A 19,973-nucleotide genomic window follows, 5' to 3' on the forward strand; every position below is an offset into this window, starting at 1 on the left:
GTGACAGCCATTTAGCCACATTTAGTAGCCATGTGCAGTAAACACGAATGTGCACACCAAAAATAATGTAAATATGGGAATAATTTATCTGTTGCCACCAGCATGTCTATAGGTATCTAAAAAGTAACCAAAAATCCAAAGTGAAAAAAGCTACGGTGATACAAAAAGTATCTCCATTGCACCGCACTGTGAGGTGCAAGAAAGTCCAAGAATTCAAAAGGGAAACAGTTTCCCAGTACCAATAGTCTAAAGCACGGACTAGTTTCCCAATAACAATGATCAAAAAGGAAGTGAAACGGAAGGCTTTAATTCTCTTCAAAAAGTCAAAACAGGTTTAAAAACAGAGCCGAAAAGTAAGGGGTGCATAGGAACTATGGAGGGAAAGTTGCAAAAGTAAATCTTTCTTAAGATTACATCACTGGCCTTGCAAGTTTGTTTCTCGATGGAAGGTACGTACTTGAAGGTTCTAATCAGCCCTCAATTTGAGAAGTCAAAAGGATTAATGCATATTTGTCATTTGTTAAAGACCAGAAAAGAACCATCAGGAGGGTGTGAGTGGAGGGATGAGTCAGCGAGTTAGTAAAAAAATGTATGTTTCGCAAATTCAAATTGCTGCGGACCTGCACAATATTTTGCTCTTCAAAAAAGCCATTTGTTAGGGAGGATTAAAAGAGAATATCAGTCTAAACCCAATACTCTGCTGACTGCAGACAGTGGTGCAGGATCATCATGATAACATTAGGACTCCAATGAGGTTAGCTGCCTATGTAACTGCATTACAACTGATGTAGCACAAAGCAGCAAAACAAACAAAATAGCAGAGCAGCCAAATGCTGTCTGGATCATTAGAATCGTTGGTACATAGTGCTTCATGACAAACTTTAAGCATAGTACAAGGTTTATTATCCAGTTAAAGATAAACATGCTCTATCAGATCTTCTACAGGGGATCAACAATAGAAGTAATGCATTAGCATTTGTCTTTTTTTCTTCAAACGATTCCATTGTAAGTGATTTGAGCAGCAAACAGTTAAAATTTAAGGGCTATGGTTGGGGGCATGTAGAAAAAAACCTGCACTGAGGGGGGCGTCTGTGCTTCTGCTCTCTATTTGGTAGAGGAGAGGCACCGAGGACCCCAGCCAAGATTCTCTATTGTGCTAGCAATGGACGAGCAATCAAGGCCTTGCTTCTCAGGAGGCGATGCAGGCTGGTTCTTAAGTACAGTGTAGTCCCCAAGCACCCACAAAGGAATGTCCGCACGCTATGTTAGTTAAAACGCAGCTCTTTATATAAATAAGGTGCAATGTTATATACACTCTCACGATAATACACTTTGTGCTCTGCCAATTCCAAATGGTAAACATACAGTTGCACGTTGTACCACGATTACTCCGATTCCATTAAAATGCATCAACTGTATTCAGTTCGAATAGCATACGGATCAACACAGCAAAACGATATCAACCATAGACTTTGGAGGAAGACAAGTTGGTTAGACAATTGGCAGAATACCGGCCCTGTTACCTAAACGCAGGTCTGTGTGAGGATGCCCCCCACCTGGGCAACCTGTGAATGAAGATGTACTACAAGCCCAGTCCATATATTGTCTACTAGAGTCTTATCTTCTCTTATAGTTCTGCAACCCAAATGTACCTTGTGTTGTAAAGTTCTTCATCAGGGAATCAACGGGCCCTTCTTGAGTGCACTCCCTTTCAAGCAGGAGCCACAGGTCAGCGAACTTCCGAGATGAAGAAAGGGTGAACGTTGTTGAGGCAGCAGCTTTGGTCCTTGCGGTGCTTGTTGACAAGTGATCAAAAGCGTCCTGCAACAGGTGAGGTATGTGGTGCGCCTCAACGATGGTGGTTCGTTGCCGCAAAGTGTGAGTGAAGAACTTTGGGCCAGCAAGGGCATTGAGTTGTCGGCAACGGGACGTGACCAGGGCTGGCTTCAGTAGCTTCGTCAGAGCCTCAAGGTCTTCGGGGGGTGGAAAACCCACTGGCGGATTCTCCTTGGTCGTCGGCAGCCTTGCCTTTCTGTGGCAGGACGAAAGCGGTCAACGATGATTAACAAGGGACTCCTTGGAGCAAATGTTTCTTAGACAATCCAGAGCACGGCGGCTCCGGTCGTCGACGGACGGCTGTTCGGGGCTTCTCTTCGTTCTCCTCGGCGGTGCCCTTCTCTGGTCAGCAGCCTTTCGTAGGTCTGTCTACCAGGGAGCTTTGGCAAAGATCAGCTGGTGCACGATGGTCCCTCGTAGCTCGGGAAGAGGTCTCCTTACCAGGTCCTCTCTTGGATCAGTTCTTGAAGACCCAGCAGCTTTCAGATTACACGGAAGGGACCAGCGGTTCACCTTCTTCTGGCTCGGCTTTAAGAGTAAGCATCAAGTATCAACTTCAGCTTCTGAACAATTTCTAGCAGTGAGGGGCCCCCAGATATACTGTTGATCTCACATTCATTCTGCTGGGTCACACTCAGGCAACCAATCACTCAGAAGGGCATTCAGGAAGTCAATCAGGAGCACGGTGCATTCAGACCATTCTTCTCCATCTAGACACTCATAACACAGAATGTGGATTAGGACAAGTACTCTACCATTCAGCACTACACACTGCATTCATACCAATTTCGGGCAGGGCTGTCTCAGTCATTGTGTCAAACACCAGATACTAGACACCCACAACACAGAATGCGTATTCGTCACACACTTCATTCACCTAGTTCCCACCCCACGGTCATACCGACAACATACGGTCGTTGGGAAGGCTCCAGCCAGTCTGGTCGGCACTTCCCCACACTACCATATATGGAACTTCCACCCAACAGGGGGAAGGGACAGAGTCAGGGCTTCCTGGGATTCGGGAAAACCAAGGTAACAGGTGACGGCAAAAGGCCACGGGGGCCATCTTGTCTCCATCAGGAATCCACTGATTCAAATGACAGGGCCTGGGCACCCCAAAATGGAGGATGCTCAAGGCACCTTTCAATTCAGCACGTAGCTGCCTCCAGCGTGTACCCTGCTCTGTGGGCCACACACAGGTGCCTATAAAACATACACTAGGAGTACAGGGTCGTACTCCCACCCATGGATGCCATAAGGGTATCCCCAAGGGTCTGTTCACCAAACCAAATACAGGAAGAGCAGCAACGCCAGGAGTCCCACATGAACTCCTGCATATAAAACAAGTCAGAACACACATGATAAAGCAATAAAGGACAATGATTCAGAGGCCCAGTCCCTCTGATGCATTTCCAGCATCACAGGGCAGAACAAAGGTATAATTAAACGCCATGTTTATAAGCAACTTTAGCATTGCCGGGCAAAGCTTTCGGTTAGGATGAAGAATACCAACACTTGAAGAAAACCAACCTGAGTTGTGGGCTACCGCTTTTCCAGTATGGTTTCTTCCCAAGTCAATGACTGAACTCCCATCCATATTCTCGGACATTGCTCAGATCCAGAACAGTACCATTGAGAAGGCAAGAAAGTTCCTGATTTGGCATGACAGATGGTTGATCTTTGTATACTTTTGTGGGATAGCAAAAATATTGCAAATGCACCCCCTTTGTCTACCCTAATCTTGAAGCAGTAAAAGGCAAAGCAGGGGTGGTGGGGTGGGCACAGTAAAATAAAGCTGGCAGAATCTGAACTAATCCATACTGTGCCACAATCATCAGCAGAACTCCCACCTCATGAATCGAATATATGGTACGCACACTCATACCAGTGACTTAAGACTTGCTCTTGTGCCATTGGGGTTCAGCAGTGCTACATGTTTACCACATTCACAGTGCCCTATTCCACCCTGTTCACCACCTCAGATGAGCCTTGATATTAAGCCCTTGGCACATAGTCTGATTCCTCAGGTTCCAAAGGAATTTCCTCAGATTTCATCAGGTGCCCATCTCTGCTCGTCATTCTGGTAGTTGGTTGGCCTGGCTGTGTATGCCAAATACAGCAGCAGTTGAGCGACTCCATCCAAGTTCCCTCCGAACACCTCACTGTAGATCAATACTGCTCCATCTGGTTAGATGTTTCCAGTTTGTCAACACCCACTACATGTACCGAGTGGCTCACTCAGTACCAGCTTCTCTCTGTTGGTAGTGTTCACCTCTGAGAAAATTGCCCATCTCAGAATAGCCACGGTAGGACGCATAGCTGTGGACTAGACATGGGGTTTAATGGTGCCCTGTTCCTGTCCATCACTAAATGGTCCCCTCCAGCTACTAGTGTCACCTGCAACTTGTCTGATCTACTGATCGGATATCTTGAACATCCTAGGACCAGCATCCTAGGACCAGTTCCCCATCAAATCTTCCCAGCTACAAGTACATTCAGGCATTTTCAGCAAGGCTGCCGTCCGGGACCTAAGGGGGTTGGTGTGGAGTAGAAGACTGCCATAGTATGTAATTCTTTATCCCTGTATGAAGCCGGATTGGTTGATGAGCACAGTGTTGGGACAGACTAAAGAGCAGTCTACCTACCAACAAGGTAAGTAGCCACTACAGAAACTGACCTCCCTTCCTCTAAGGCCGTCAAGAGGAGAATACAATCATATACAGAGTGGAAATGTCTGATACAAGCTGCTCTGTTTCAGTCTCTTCAATGTTTTAACATTGCAGTCCAAGGTTTTCTTTTCAAAATCACAGGCAACACAATTTGAGCAGAACACGGTGGGGAATGGAAGGAAAAAATACATTTATAAACTCATTCCTTACATCAGTGGTGTCTCTAAGAAAGAATATATCAGACGGTTGGGATTTTAAGAGAAACATCAATTTAAATGGGATTACAGATTTCCAGGAGGACATGGTAAGCACACAGCCTAAAGACTGAGGGCCCATCATATTTTACAACAAAGAAAAGGTCATACTGCAGCGTCAGAAAAATAAAACAAAAAAATAAAAAATAAAAATCGGCACCTATTGAAGGCTTCTTCCCTTATATGCCAATGTGCTACCAGACGCCACATGGAAAACAATGATGTTTGTAGCTAGACAGCAACACACGCTCTCTGCTATCCTCTGCGCTAGTTTCGAGAAACACTTTTGGTGTTTGTGATCATAAAAAAAAAAAAAAAGGAGAATCTACATACAGGAGGGGGAACAGTCATGGTTCAATTGGAACTCTGTTAACAGCCATTACTCGCATAATTCACGCCCTCCATTTGACTGCCAAACAATGGTGTACCATTCTACACAAGAATATTGACAACTCACTGTCAGAACCAGATTTCTCAGTAACCAGATTTCCTTCCAACCTCAACTTCTCTCAAGAGTTTGCTTGCGAGACATAACTGGGATGTATATTCACTTTGTAGTGTAAATGCTACACCAACCAACATTCCCTATTATCCGACATTAAAAATTCACATACAAAAAGGAGGAAACATAGCTACAAATGAATACTGTGCAAGTCAGAAACAAGTTACTCCCATCTTAAAAATGCTTACAAAAAAGCCCATCAATGACTAACAGAAAATTAATGTATTTGAGAATACTGCAGCATGACAGTAGGCCTAGATTACCCTGCATGTGATGTTATAGTACACTTAGGTATGCAACTGACAAACACATGGTGGTAGAATGAAACTACCAGTCTGAAGCTTATAGAAACAATACACACCTATGATGCCATGAAATTCTGAGATTCTTTGAAGGCCTTTTCTGCCAAGGATAGCAATAGCAGTGGTGTTTAGGCGGAGGGAAATAGGTGTGAAAGGAGGTAAATGGAGGACTGTTGCTAAATTGTATGAACACATTTCTGTTGAATATCCTAAGGGACTGTATTTCCTGGGAACAAAAACTGCTAAAACGTTCCTAGGATCTGAAAGATTTTTCTGGGGAACAGTCACGTGTGCCATTCGGTTATTTTTTTGGACAGTGTTCGGGAGAATTTTCAGTTTCTGTGCTAATTCCCTTAACCCTGAGAGACCCCCCCCCCCTCCCAGCAGTTTTGCTGGACTAGAATTCTTTGATCATCTCCTAAGTGAGTGGAATGTTTTACCATTCATTCATTCTTTTTCTCCAACTGGAATTTTTGATTCTTACTGTTTAAGCCATAGGCATCTGCTTTTTGTTAAGTGACACACAGCACCCTCTGTTCAGTGTCACCGATGAGTCCCTTGGGCTTCTCTTAATGCTTAAATACATTTTCCTGACACAACTAAAGTTCCCAGGAATAGTAAGATAAAAGTTATCTTACTTACCTTTTCATTTGTGGGTGAAGCAGGTGACCTTATGTGGGGTGCTGGGGGATAACATTAACTATTTATCCCACTTCTCATCTCACATTTTGTTGCATTGTAACTTAAATGGCTGGTGGCAGTGGTTACTTTTTACTACCTTTTGTGCAGGTTACTTACCAGGCTGATTTCTCAGCTGCAGTACAGCACCCACTGGTGACCATTTTGTAAAAATGGCCCCAGTCTTCTTTTTTTTTAACCATTTTTCATTTGTCAGATCGTTCTGGGCTTTAACTCTATCCTTTAGAATAGATTGGAGTCCTTTGCGAGTTTTGCCTTTGGCGGGCTTCAGCCCTAAAGCCCACCCAGGCTCCAGTGTGTTTGGGAAGGCATGAAGTGAGAGGAGCCCGAAACTGCACTGTCCTTTGTCTGAAAGTATGCCTGGCTGAAACCAGTTCTACCTGGGCAGCTGGATGACTTGGAGGACAGCCACCCCCAGGTGACTGAAAGCTCCATGACTGAATGAATGGGATCCCACATAAAAAGGTGAGGATTTTGGGGCTACAGGCAAAGTCGGCCGCTGGAACAAGGAATAGGACGCAGAAGTTTAACAGACGCCAGCAGCACCTTCCCGTACCACAGAAGCACTGGTGAAGCCTTGCAGCTGTGTTGACCCCGTTTTCACATTGAAGAACTGCCAAGGAGCTGGTGGGGCCAACTTGCCTCAAGACAGTCTTCATTTTGGGCCATCCCCCCAGAGTGGCTGTGACTTTCCTGAGCTGTAGAATCCCAATACCTGGTGTAGCTGGACCATCATTGAGTGCAGCATCTTCCGTAGATCGAATCCAGCTGAAATTTTGCAGGCATCGTATGGATCTCTAGAAGCAGGAATTCTTCACCAGAGTTCAGGACCGAGTAATCGAAGAGAATCCGATCCGCAATATTAGTTTCTTCTTGGTGCTAAGAAATAGATGCCAAAACCACAAAGAGCCGCTGGAGTGAGCTGAAGCCATTGCTGCCGAACCCTTCTCCCGAGCGCTGCTGCAGAAGCCTGCGATAGGTTCCCCCCCCCCCCCCTTTCATCACCAAGGAGCAGAATCAGGGTCTGCAACAAAGCACCGAGAAGGAAACCAGCCACAATTTCTTCTTCACTGTCAAGGTACTGCGGGGCTTGGGTTGTAATTACCTTGTGCCATTTTCGGTGCTTCCTGGCTGGGGAAGTGCTGTTTTCTTCAATTGAGAGTTGACCTCAACTCCTGTGTGCAGGTCTTGCAGCTTGTGCACTATTGGGTAGGCTTCCCTTGAGCTCCTGTGTTTCTTAAAGAACCACTTGGCTCTTCATCCAAACTGGAACTGTCCATTTGACTTTGGATCTACTTGTTTCCCAAAAGTCCATCTTCTTGCTCCTACTGGTTTTGACTGTGCTGGTTCCCCCAAAGGTTTTAATTATCAACACTTTTATTGCTAGAAACAGACGGCTTATATCCCTCTGGGAGAGTATTCTTGTTATTAACCGTTGCCAAAGTGTGTTCTGCCTAACTCTGAAACTTTCCCTTTCATTTCAATTTTGTAAAGGTCACATATTTAAGGCTGATACTGACCTTAATTGACGTCACTGTGTGCTGGATATGTAAAGCAAAGAAAAAGTTACTGACCTGCATTCGTGTTTCTTATACAACTTTATTCCATTTCACACTGAATGTTAATGTTAGTTGCTGCATTTTAGATTTGCGTGTGTCTCTTGTGTATATATGGGATACATTACTCACTGTAATCGTATTTCTGATGCCTTTATCTGCTTAGATTCACATGCTATGCATAGGCCGACATCTAGTGGAAGCTGCAGAGTATTACAGTTGTTTTCGAAATGGGACGTCGACAGGGCGTGGCAGTAATACTATCCCTAGTGTGACATCCTTGTACCCATGATCCCTTACGCGTCGAGGTGAGATTGTTTTGTTCTGACATGAGGTTGCATGAAGTTTCGTTTGAGTACATTTGTATCCAAACATATATATACAGAAAGCTCATCTAACATCAATGCACCTTCTCTCCGGGGAGGAAGAGTGGGCGCATGTGAATCTAAGCAGATACAAGCATCAGAAATACGATTACGGTGAGTAATGTATCGCTTCTGAGGCTTGTGGAATCTGCTTAGATCACATGCTGTGCATAGATTAGCGAGCAGTGTTATAAGAAGGTGGTGGGTTGCGAGAAGGACCAGCAGCAAATAGATGTTTTAGAACCGGTTGTCCCATCTTTGTATCTGTCTTGGAATGTGTGCAATGCAGTAGTGCTGAGTGAAGGTATGTACTGAGCTCCAAGTAGCTGCTTTGCAAATGCTATCTAGAGGGACATTTGCAAGAAAGGCTAAAGTAGCCCCAGTGCTCCGTGTGGAGTGGGCTCTGGGTGTAAAAGGCAGGGTCTTGTCTGATAAGGAATAGCATATTATATACATTTGACTATCCATCTGGAGATAGCGTTCTTTGAAATGCGTTCTCCACTGCCTGTAGCTATGGAGACAAACAGTTATCAGTCTTCCTAAGCGGTTTGGTTCTATCTACATAGTAGAGAACTGCCCTCCTTACATCTAGTGTGTGGAGTTTAACCTCAGCTGAGCTAGGTGGCTTCTGGAAAAAGGCTGGAAGGTCAATGGATTGGTTTACATGGAATTTGGAAATTAATTTAGGTGAAAACCTAGGAGGGGTTTGTAAAACCAATTTGTCTTTATGCATAATAAAGAAGGTTTCCTGCACTGACAATGCTTGGAGTTCGCCGACTCTTCTTATGGAAGTAATGGCCACTAAGAAAGCAGCCTTGTAGGTAATGTGTTTAAGACTAGCTTGGTGTAGAGGCTCAAAGGGGGAGGGGGGGTTCCCATGAGCTTTGCTAGTACTATATTGACATGCCAGCCATGTGGGGGATTTGAAATTGGAGGGTGGAGTCTCTTTACTCCCTCCATAAATGCTTTAATGACTGGCACTTTCCACCACAAGACTTGAGAGGTGGTGTAAGCTGATAAAGCTGCTAGGTGGACCTTTATAGAGTTAAGGACCAACCCCTAATCCAACAGCATATAATTTAGAATGTGTGATGAGTACGTTCTATGGGGTTTATTTGTTTTGACTGGCACCAGATGACAAATCTTCTCCACTTGTCAAAATATGTCTAGTGTTTGGTTTCTGTGCCTCCTTGAGGATATCCATACACCGCTGTGGAAGATTAAGGTGCCCGAACTATGACCCCAGGAGCCATGCTGCCAAGTTCATGGAGTGCGGCTGTGGGTGTACCGTTGTCCCCCCGTGTTGGGTTAACAGGTTGACCTGATATAGGACCTTGATGGTATCGCACATTGCCAGTTTGCACAGATGTGGGTACCACGGTTGTCTCGCCCATATAGGAGCAACTAGGATGAGCGTCATCCGTTCTCTGTGTAATTTGTTCACTATTCTGCCGATTAATGGTGTCGGGGGAAAGCGTAAGCAAATTTCCCCGACCAGCTCATCCATAGGGCGTTGCCCTTGGAGTCTGGTTGGGGGAACCTAGACGCGAAGTCTGGGCATTGCTTGTTTTCTCTTGTAGCGAACAAGTGTAGAGTAGGGTAACCCCATTGAGAGAAGATGTGGTCTACAACGTGAGGGAGTAGTTGCCACTCACGTTCTTCTGGCAGTGGATCTCTGCTGAGAGTCTGCGAGCGTCGAGTACCCCTGGAACATGTTGGAAGGACAGGGACATCCCTCTTCTGAGTGCCCACCTCCATATTTTCTGAGGTATCCTGGACAGATTTGGAGAGTGTATGCCCCCCTGTTTATTGATGTAAAACATGGCAGCGGTGCTGTCTGTTAGGACTTGGACTGACTGATTGGTCAGGTGGTCTTTGAAAGATTGTAGAGTCTTGAAGACTTCTAATAGTTTCAGTAGGTTGCTATGGTTCTGTGCTGTGACTTGTGTCCACAGGCCGTGTGCTGTGTGGTGAAGGTAATGGGCCCCCCCCATCCGGAAAGTGACGCATCTGTTGTGAGGATCGCTAGCGCTCCCGGTTCGTGGAAGGGTTTCCCCTTCATTAAATTTTCTCTGGACCCGCCAGCGTAGGTTTTGGATTAGAGTAGGCAAAACGACCACTAGATCGTCCCACTGACCATTTGCCTGAGACCATTGTTTCGCCAAACACTCCTGCATTGGTGGCATGCGCAGGCGTGCGTGTGGGACAAGATAAATGCACAATGCCATCATGCCTAGTAAGTGCATCGCTTTGGGTACGCTTATCTTGAGACCGGGTTGATATTAGGATATTTTTTCGAAGCATGTTTTGTACCCTCTCCATGGATGGGAAGGCTAAGCCCGTCTTTGTATCTTGAACAGCTCCTAGGAATTGCTTTGACGTATTTGGTACCAGACTTTACTTTCTCGTTTATCGAGAAGCCCAATTGGAAAAGGAGGTTTATTTTTTTTGCGTGTTTTTCTTGCAAAACTGGTAAGTTTCTCCTGTGATCAGCCAGTCGTCCAGGTAGGGGTAACACTGGAATCGCCTCCCTGCGTAGGTACGCTGCCACCACCGCCAGTACTTTGGTGAGTGAATACCCTTGGAGGTGGGGCTATTCCAAAGGGTAGCACCTTGAATTGGTAGTGCTGGTCTGCTACTTAACGCAAGAACCTTCTTTGTGCTGGGAACATTGAAATATGAAAATAGGCACCTTTCATGTCCAATGTTGCCATGTAATCCCCCCCCGTTTTAAGAGGGGGGGGGGGGGATTACCTCTTGTAGTGCTGTCATATGGAATTTTGTGGCTTGACATTTGTTTGCAGGGCGCAAATATAATACTGGGCGCAAGGGCAGATCTTTTTTTGGAACAAGAGAATACGTTGAATAGATACCCTTGTTTACCTCGTAGATCGGCGCAATCTCAAAGGCGTCTGAGTAGTGCTGCAATTTCTTCCATCAAGATGAGCTGTTCTAGGGCGGAGGTATATTTGATGGAATCCCCAGGAGTTCGATGCAATAACCTCCCGCTACCGTAGATAACACCCACTTGTCCGTGGTTATTCCCTCCCATGCATGGGTGAAGTTTACAATTCGTCCCCCGACTGGGGAGGTATGGGAGGGGACCTGCAGCAGGGTATCATTGTTTGGAGGGGGTTCCTCCACCCCTGGAGGAAGGGCTTCTGTCCCTGCAGTGGCCTCTGCGTTGGCCTCTAGGATAACCTTGAGACGCTTGTTGGTTGTTATTCCACGTGGCGCTCTGGTTTTGACTATACCCGGAGCCTCTGAGAATTTTGACCTCGAAAATGGCGAAAATTGTTACCTCCTCTTTGTCCCGTCTGCTTATTAGTAAGCTGGGCATGGGATTTGAGCGTCTCGTAGTCTTTCTTGGCTGACTTCAGCGCATCTTCTACTGCTTTGCCAAATAAAACAAGGTTCTTTAGGCATATTGAGCAGGGTAGCCTGCGTTTCTAACTTAAAACCAGGCTGACAAAGCCAGGCATGGCGCTTTAGGATGGTGCCTTCCTCAAGAATGTGTCCTGCGTTATCTGCAGCGTCTAAATTGTTTTTAAGTAGATTGCTGGCAGTAGCTCTGCCTTCACCCGCTACCAGGGCGAGTCTTGATTTGAGGGGTTCTGGAGCTGAATCCACCAGGGCTGTAACCTCGTCCCATTCTATGCAATCGTAACTTGCCAACAGAGTAGAATTGTTAGCGATTCTGGCTTGATAAGCTGCAGAAGAAGCTATTTTCCTCCGCATTGTGTAGAGCTTTTTGCTCTTTTTGTCTGGGGGAGCTTCGGAAGAGGCTAATGGATTGCGTGCTCTCTTTCGGGTGGTGGCGATTACCAGTGAATGTGGATTGAGCTGCCCCCTTATGTACAAGGGGTCAGAGGTTGCCGGCCGGAATAGCTTTTTCTATTCTCGATTCACTGCCCTAGTATGAGTTGGTAACCCTAGGGAAGGTTGAATCCTTCTTTGCACAGATTTTAGCATGGGTATAAACTGTGCGGCCGCTAGGATGTTTTCTACGAAATCCTTATCCTGTTGAGTTTCTTGAGTAGCCTTAAGTAGGATGTCGTTAAACAAAGGTTGGTTTTCCACTGGAGAATCAGGTAAGGAAGGGTCTTGTAGGACTGGTGAGTACATAGCAAAAACCACTGAATTGTTATCATCATTATTAAAGTCCTGACACCCGTCCTCATCCCAAATGTCATCCTCATCATAGTATGCATCCTGGTCTAGATATTCTTCCTCCTGTGCGTGTAGGTCATAAAGACCAGTGGAGATGCGTGTCCTTTTAGTGGATGGTGCATCATAAATCTCGGATGGGGGGGGAAGAGATCTTTTCCCTGACGGTTGGGACAACGTGCAGGGTTGAGAAGTCGTATGTAAGGCCTTAGAACTGGGTGCCTGAGTGGTAGGAGGTGTATTCATTAAATCTTTGAGGGCTTGGGGGTGCTCTTCAAAAGAAGTTTGCAAAGAAAGACATCCTGCCCATAACTGCTCATAACTATGTCATTGGCTAACCACTTGGCAGAGGTTGGGATGTTCCCAGGGGAGGTAATGGTAGGAGTGGAGGGTATAGGTAAGTTTTCCTCTTCCTCCTCTACTTCTATTAGGACATGATCTTGAGAAGTGTCCTCTGTTGGGATCTCATCAGGCTTTTGTGGATCTTTACTAAGAGCCTTGTCTTTACTTTTGACCTCAAGGCCTTTATTTTTATCCTTCTGGGAAGAATCCCTGTCTTTATGTCCAGCCTTGCGAGTAGTACTCTTTAAAAATGACTTCTTAGAGGTAGAAAGCTTAGTTAGACCCTTGGGACATGTCTGTCTATTGAAATTGACAGTTTTGACTCTTAAGGCGTTTTCTCACTGGGAAGGGCTTTACCGGCGTCTTTCAACGTCTTGCTGTCAGTAGAAAGGGTCTTATGTTTAGCGTCTTTGCTCTTATGGGGCCTGTCATGCGGCAGTCGAGGCTCAGAGTGCCCAGAGGACAGCAAATCTATAGATTAGCCCCTAGACGTTGACTCTCGGCGTGTGTCAGACATCGCAGTGGGGTAGGTCTTTGGTGTGGGAAAGTGTAGTGCATTTGCTGCCAGGTGTCGTCCCCACAACAGAGCCGCGGGCCTGTCTACTAGGGCCGGGGGCTAGCACTGGGGAACGAGGATGTTGCCCGTCAGCCTCACTGTCCGAAAGGATGGCGTCGCTGCCGGCGTAGGAGTCTTCCTCCACCTCCATGGCAGCCTCGGCCTGCATGGTGTGGTAGGCCCAACGCTTTGTCGTGCAGTCTTTTAGGGTTTTCGGTTGAAGAAATGTACAGGCTCGACAGTGAGTCTCGTCGTGATCTCGATTAAGGCAGAGATTACACACTCTGTGCTTATCAATCCACACCCATTTCTTGTTGCAGGATGGACAAAATTTAAACTGAGTTCTCTCCATGTTTGGGATAGGCAGCAGGGCCACTCTCCCTACTGTAAGGGCCTAGGCCCAGTGGGCCTTCCAAGGCCGATCGAAATCCGTCGAAGATCTTCATCCGATGGTTCGTCCTCTGTTTGTCGAGTTCTTCACCGCGTGGAGACACGGCGGTCGAAAAAGTCAGAAAGAGTAACTACTATTAACACAAGTCAATGGCATACGGCGAAATTGCACTCTGCGATAAGCGACTGCTCACAATGGCAAAAAAAAAACAATCTGAGGGACCTCGACGCATGAGGGATCATGGGTACAGTGGACGTCACACTAGGGATAGTATTCCTGGCACGCCCTGTCGACGTCCCTTTTCGAAAACAACCGTAATACTCCGCAGCTTCACTAGATGTCGGCCTATACATAGCATGCGATCTAAGCAGATTCCGCAAGCCTCAGAAATATAAATATAAATATGGGATACATTACTCACGGTAATCGTATTTCTGATGCTTGTATCTGCTTAGATTCACATGCTGTGCATAGGCCGACATCTAGTGGAAGCTGCAGAGTTTTACAGCTTGTTTTTCGAAACTCGAAAATGGGCGTCGACACAGGGCGTGCCAGTAATACTATCCCTAGTGTGACGTCCACTGTACCCATGATCCCTCACGCGTGTAGGACCCTCAGATTGTATTTTTTCTGACATGAGGTAGCATGAGGAGAAGCGTGAGTACGGATGATCCAAGCAGATATAAAGAAAGGAAGACTACAAGCCTCCATGCACCTTCTCTCAGAGGGGAGGAAGGGTGGGTCGCATGTGAATCTAAGCAGATAGAATCATCAGAAATACGATTACGGTGAGTAATGTATCCCTTCTGAGGCTTGTGGAATTCGCTTAGATCACATGCTGTGCATAGATTATCGAGCAGTACCTGAAGGAGGTGGGATGTGAGAAGGGTCATGAGCAAATAAATGTCTTAGAACCGCTTGTCCCACTTGGGTATCTGTCTTGGAATGGGTGTCAATGCAGTAGTGCTGAGTAAAAGTCCGAATAGAGCTCCAAGTAGCTGCTTTGCAAATGGTGTCAAGGGGTACATTTGCAATGAAAGCAAGAGTGGCCCCAATGCCTCTTGTAGAGTAGGCCGTAGGCGTGAAAGGCAGAGTTTTTTCAGAAAGTGAGTAACACAGCTGGATACAGTTAATAATCCACTTAGAGATGGCACCTTTAGAGACGCGATCCCCCTCTCTGCCTGTAGCTACGGAGACAAACAGCTGATCTGTTTTCCTTAGCGGTCTGGTCTTGTTTACATAGTAGAGGACCGCCCTACGCACATCTAGTGTGTGTAGTTTCACCTCAGACGAGCTTTGTGGGTCTTGGAAGAAAGCCGGAAGCTCGATGGACTGGTTCACGTGGAATTTTGAAATAAACTTAGGTGAGAACCTAGGGTGTGTGCGTAAAACCAGTTTATCTTTATGGACAGTAAAGAAGGGATCTTGCACTGACACAGCCCGAATTTCACTGACTCTTCTTATAGATGCAATTGCTACTAAGAAGGCCGTTTTGTAAGTCAGGTGTTTGAGACTGCTCTTGTGCATGGGCTCGAATGGGGGGCCCATGAGCTCAGATAGCACCACGTTAAGGTCCCATCCTGGTGGTGGGTTTGAAATAGGAGGGTGAAGTCTCTTTACTCCTTCCATGAAGGCTTTAACTACTGGTACTTTCCACCACAACACCTTGTTATGGGAAGTGGTGTATGCTGACAGAGCTGCCAGGTGTACCTTCAGTGAGTTAAAAACCAGTCCTGCATCCAGCAGGTGGAGCATGTAAGTAACAATAGTGGAAGGAGTGCAATCAACTGGGTTGATTTGTTTATTCTGTCACCAGATAACAAATCTCTTCCATTTGTCAAAGTAGCAGTGCCTCGTGTCTGGCTTCCTAGATTCTTTTAGGATGTCCATACACCTCTGTGGTAAATTGAGATGTCCGAACTCTATGACCTCAGGAGCCATGCTGCCAGGTTCATTGAGTTGGGTTTGAGGATGCACGGTTTGACTTGGTGCTGGGACAGTAGGTTGTACCATGCCGGAAGTTTGATCGGTTCGCACACGGCTAATCTGCGTAAGTATGGGAACCACGGTTGTCTCGCCCACATGGGAGCAACTAGGACGAGCGTCATCGACTCTCTGTTCATCTTGTTTACCACCTTCCTGATGAGGAGTTGGTGGAAAAGCATACACAAACATTCCTGACCAGTTCATCCACAGGGCGTTCCCCCTGGGAGTCTGGTTGGGGGAACCTGGATGCAAATCCTGGGCATTGTCTGTTTTCACTTGTGGCGAATAGGTCTACAGTGGGGAAGCCCCACTGAGAGAAGATATCTTCTACGACTCTTCTGTGTAGACACCATTCGTGTTCTTCTGGGAGGGGGTCTCTGCGTAGAGCATCCGCTAGAGAATTGAGATCCCCTAGAACATGTTGCGATGACAGGAAGATGTTCCGTCTGAGTGCCCATTTCCAAATTTTCTGGGCAAGCTTGGACAGATTTGGCGAACAAGTCCCTCCTTGCTTGTTCAGGTAAAACATGGCTGTAGTGCTGTCCTTCCGGATTTGCACTGACAGATTTAGCAGGTAGGACTCGAACGTTTGAAGCGCTCTGAATACTGCCAGAAGCTCTAGTAGGTTGATGTGATTCTTGGCTACTGAGTGAGACCAGAGACCCTGAGCTGTGTGGTGGAGATGGTGAGCTTCCCCACCCTGTCAGGTATGCATCGGTTGTGACTACCGCCTGTATCTCGGGATCGTAAAAGGGTTTCCCCTTGGACAGATTCTCTTGTCCACCAGTTTAGGCTTTGTACAAGTGTTGGCGAAACGAACACTAGATCGTCCACCTGACCACTTGCCTGAGACCACTGTTTCACCAACCATTCCTGCATGGGATGCATGCGCAGGCGCGCGTGGGAGACCAGGTTAATACATGACGCCATCATGCCCAGCAACCTCATTGCTTTGGGTACCGTTAACTGGTGACCGGACTGATATTTCGGAATTTGCAGCAGTACATTCCGAATTCTTTCCTCGGAAGGAAAGGTCAACCCCTCTTGAGTGTCTAGGATAGCTCATAGGAACTGTTTGGAAGTGCTTGGCACCAGACTTGACTTTTTCTCGTTTATTGAGAAGCCCAATTCGAAGAGGAGGTTGATTGTCCTTTGAATGTTTGGTCTGCAAATTCCTGGGGTCTCCCCCGTGATGAGCTAGTCGTCCAGGTAAGGGTACACCGGGATTGCCTCCCTGCTTAGGTATGCTGCCGCCACCGCCAGTACCTTGGTGAATACCCTTGGAGCCGAAGCTATCCCGAAGGGCAATACCTTGAACTGGTAGTGCCGACTATCCACCTTGAAGCGCAAGTACTTTCTGTGCGCTGGGAAGATGGAAATATGAAAATAGGCATCTTTCATGTCCAATGTTGCCATGTAATCCCCCTTTTTTAGGAGGGGGATTACCTCTTGGAGAATAGTCATGTGAAATTTTTGGGGCTTGACATACTTGTTTGCAGGCCGTAAGTCCAATACTGCGCGCATTGTCAAATCTTTTTTTGGCACAAGGAAGTAAGTTGAATAAATACCCTTGTTTACCTGGTGTCCCGGGACAAGTTCTATCGCGTCCTTTCCTAGCAGATTGACGATCTCCTCGAGGAGGATCTTCTCGTCTTCCAAAGAATGTATTCTTTGTCGTGGAGGATGGTTCCGGGGACGCTCTAACAGTTCTATGCAGTACCCAGCGGATACTGTGGACAGCACCCATCTGTCTGATGTGATCCCTTTCCAAACTTGGGTGAAGTTGGAAATGCGTCCCCCTACTGGGGTTGTGTGAGAAGGGACACTGAACGGAGAGTCACTGTTTTGGTGGAGGCGTGCCACCTCCTTTACTGGGACTGCCTCTACCCTTAACACGTCCTCTTATTACCCCTGCCATAACCCTGGGTAGACTGTTGGTTATTATTGTTCCACGGTGTACCCTGCCCCTGGGAATAGTTAGATCCTCTCTGGGAATTTTGGCCGCGTGGGCGACGAAAATTGCCATTCGCTCTTTGATTAGGAGGTTTGTTGGTTAGTTGGCCTAGGGATTTGAGTGTCTCATATTCGTCCTTGGCATTTTTTAGCGCGTCCTCGACCGCCTTACCAAACAACAGATCCGGCTCCATCGGTTTATCTAAAAAAAGATGCTTGGGTTTCAGCTTTGAATCCAGACTGCCATAACCAAGCGTGTCTCTTGATAACAGTTCCTTCTGCTATCAATCTGCCAGCGTTATCCGCGGCAACAAAGGTTGCTTTTAAAATGCAACCGGACACGGCTCATCCCTCCGCCGCAACTCGTGCCAACTGGCTCTTTAAGGGTTCTGGGGCAGAGTCTATGAGTGCCGAGACTTCTTCCCACTGATGGCAGTTGTAGCTGGCCAACAGGGTGGAGTTGGCAAACCTTGCCTGGTAGGTGGAAGTGGAGGCTACTTTCCTGCCCAAACCATACAGTTTCTTGCTCTCCATGTCGGAGGAGCTTCAGACGATGACAAGGGTGTTCCAGCCCTCTTACGGGTGTTAGTAACAACCAGGGAGTCCGGTTTCAGATGCCCCCTTATATACAGTGGGTCTGATTAGGCTGCCCTGAAAAGTTTCTCAATCCTGCCCTGGTGAGGTTAGGATTTAAAAAAGAAGGGTCTATTCTCCTCTGAATAGACTTAAGGATAGGGATGGCTTGAGCAACAGGCCTCCTTTCTCCCACTAACTCTTCTGCGAAGTCCCTCTCCTCTTGAGCACCCTGTGTGTCAATGTGGAAATGTTCTGCCGCATGGGACAGAACTTCATTCACTAGAAGTTGATTGTCGACAGGGGAGTCGGTAATCGGGGGTTCGTTCTCTACTGGGGAATCTACTCTGTAGGTCTCAGGGTCTTCCTCTTCCTCTTCTTGGTCCTCATCATCCCCATAGTAGCCCGTACCAGTTTGCCCTTCCAACATGCCCAAATCTGGATCCTCACAAAAGGATGTATCCCCTTGATATTGGGAGTAGGGCTGTATATAGAAGGGGTCCAAAGACCGTGTTGGGGCTTCAAACCGGGACTTCTTACTTGGAGGTATCGGATCCTTAGAGCCTGAGCGTACTGACCCGTCGGGAGTAGAGGAGAGAAAGTGTTCAGCGTTTTTTGTGTAAAAATCTGCCAGTGAAGACATCCTTGACATAACCCTGTCTATGTCATCACTAGACCATTCTCTAGAACTGGGAATTTCTGGGGCTTTCTCCACCTTATCCTGACTAGACTTACTGGTTTTAGCAGGTGTCCTTGGGATAACAGAGGACTGGGACTTGCCTGTCTGTTTATGTGGAGTGGGAAGTTTTTGAGGTGTCTGAGGAGGCTGAGACTGCTTCCTCTGTTGTTTTCCCCCTCCCTGTGGGCGGAAGAGTGTTTTCCCTGTTTTTTCACCCCTCCGGAGCCTTCCGACGCCTGGCGTTGAGGTTCAGGGGTAGTGTCCCTATCTTTAGAACGTGGAGGTAGGGACTCGGGAGCCGCCGTTACGCGGTCTGCGGGCGCCGACTCCTGGAGTGCGGTCTGGAGATGGAAGTCGGCTTCGTCTTCAGACGATCGAACTTCCGTTACCTTGGGGAGCGAGGCACTCTTGGCAACAGTGGATGATTGCCTGGAGTCATGCGGCGATCTAGATCGAGAACCCCCAGAGGACACCGATTCAGACCGTTCTCTATATGCCTCTTTCCGAGAACTCGACGTGCGCGTAGAGTCTCGGTTGGACTTCATGTGCTTTGTGGAAGTGCTGTGGGTAGCGCTTGTGTCGCCGGGTTCTTCCCCATAGCCGCCCTGCCGGACGACCTTCCGAGGTTGGGGCTGTCTCCTGACGCCACGTTGCCCTGGCCGTCTGAAAGCACGGCGTCGCTGCCATCGCTGAAGGCGCCCTCCGCTGCCATGGCCTCCTGACGCCTGGCGTGGTAGGCCCAACGCTTCATCGAACGGTCCTTAAGTGTTTTCGGTTTAAACCTACTAAACGCTCTGCAGTTCGCCTCGGGGTGGACCCTCGGCAAGCAGAGATTGCACGTGGCGTGCCTGTCGACCCAACGGTACTTGCGGTTGCACTTGGGGCAGAATTGGAAAGGGGTACCCTCCATACGCACCTTGTGGCAGCAGGCTAGTAAGTGTAGGAATATAAAAGAATGTATCTATATACCAAAAGAGTGTAGAGTAGGTCCACCCCCCACCCTCCCTACTTGCAGGGCCGAGGCCAGAGGCTTTCCAAGGCCCAGGCCGAGGCCGGAGGCCTTCCGAGGCCCAAATCCGTCGTGCAGCTGTCGACGGTCGAATTCTTCTCCGGGCCGGCGTCGAGTGTGGAAGTTCGGTGACT

General features: G+C 47.3%; 1 protein-coding gene across 1 annotated transcript in view; it reads right to left on the minus strand.

Annotated features, from left to right (window-relative positions):
- The window catches only part of KCMF1 (potassium channel modulatory factor 1), a 527,710-nt gene that overhangs the window by 386,322 nt on the left and 121,415 nt on the right, over nt 1-19,973 (minus strand). The gene's annotated exons all lie outside the window — the stretch shown is intronic.

This window comes from Ambystoma mexicanum, chromosome 6p, assembly GCF_040938575.1.
Source record: "Ambystoma mexicanum isolate Mex_15411 chromosome 6p, UKY_AmexF1_1, whole genome shotgun sequence".
Classification (NCBI taxonomy): Eukaryota; Metazoa; Chordata; class Amphibia; order Caudata; family Ambystomatidae; genus Ambystoma; species Ambystoma mexicanum.